This window comes from Plasmopara halstedii (assembly GCF_900000015.1).
Source record: "Plasmopara halstedii genome assembly, contig: Scaffold_1343, whole genome shotgun sequence".
Lineage (NCBI taxonomy): Eukaryota > Oomycota > Peronosporomycetes > Peronosporales > Peronosporaceae > Plasmopara > Plasmopara halstedii.
This window is the reverse complement of record NW_020188258.1, coordinates 743,828-744,452: the sequence shown is the minus strand read 5'-3', so window position 1 is coordinate 744,452 and position 625 is coordinate 743,828.

Here is a 625-nt window from a genome sequence, read left to right as displayed (position 1 = left end):
CTCAAAGCGCAAAGCTACGGCAGCCCCGCTGCACTTGGTAGCACTTGTAGTCAATCTAAACCTGAGTCGTTTAGACTGATCTTCTGTGAGGATGGAGGATTTCTCCCCTTTGCCCCAGGGCATGCAAGACGGGCTTAAAAAGATGATGTCCTTGCTTGGACCTGAGGGCGTGCAACTCCTTGCTGCGCCAGGCCCCGAGGCAATCGGTGCGCGTCCAGAGGCGTTTTCAAATTACGAAAACACGCCTTAAGAACGCCTGTAGCAGAGATGTCTGCTTCATTTGCGTTTATGACACCACCGCCAGTAACGGATGATATACCCGCCCAAGCGGCTCATGGTACGCGTTAAGGACTTTAAAGGGGGAGAAGGGAGAGAATCTCATGCTCTGGGTGAGAGAGGTCAAGAAGGCCATCGCACCCGCCATGCATCAGACCGAGCAACAGCGCGTGGCGCTAGTCTTCTCAAAGCTCGGTAATCGAGCGCGAGAATGGGCACTGACGTGCGGCACTTCGGTCGAAGCTGCGTTCCATTTGCTGAGCGGAGCTGAAGTTGCAGCTCTCACGAGTGTTCTCACCGCTTAATCAGGCATATCGCGTGCGAGCGCATTTCCTTGGCGCCCGACAGC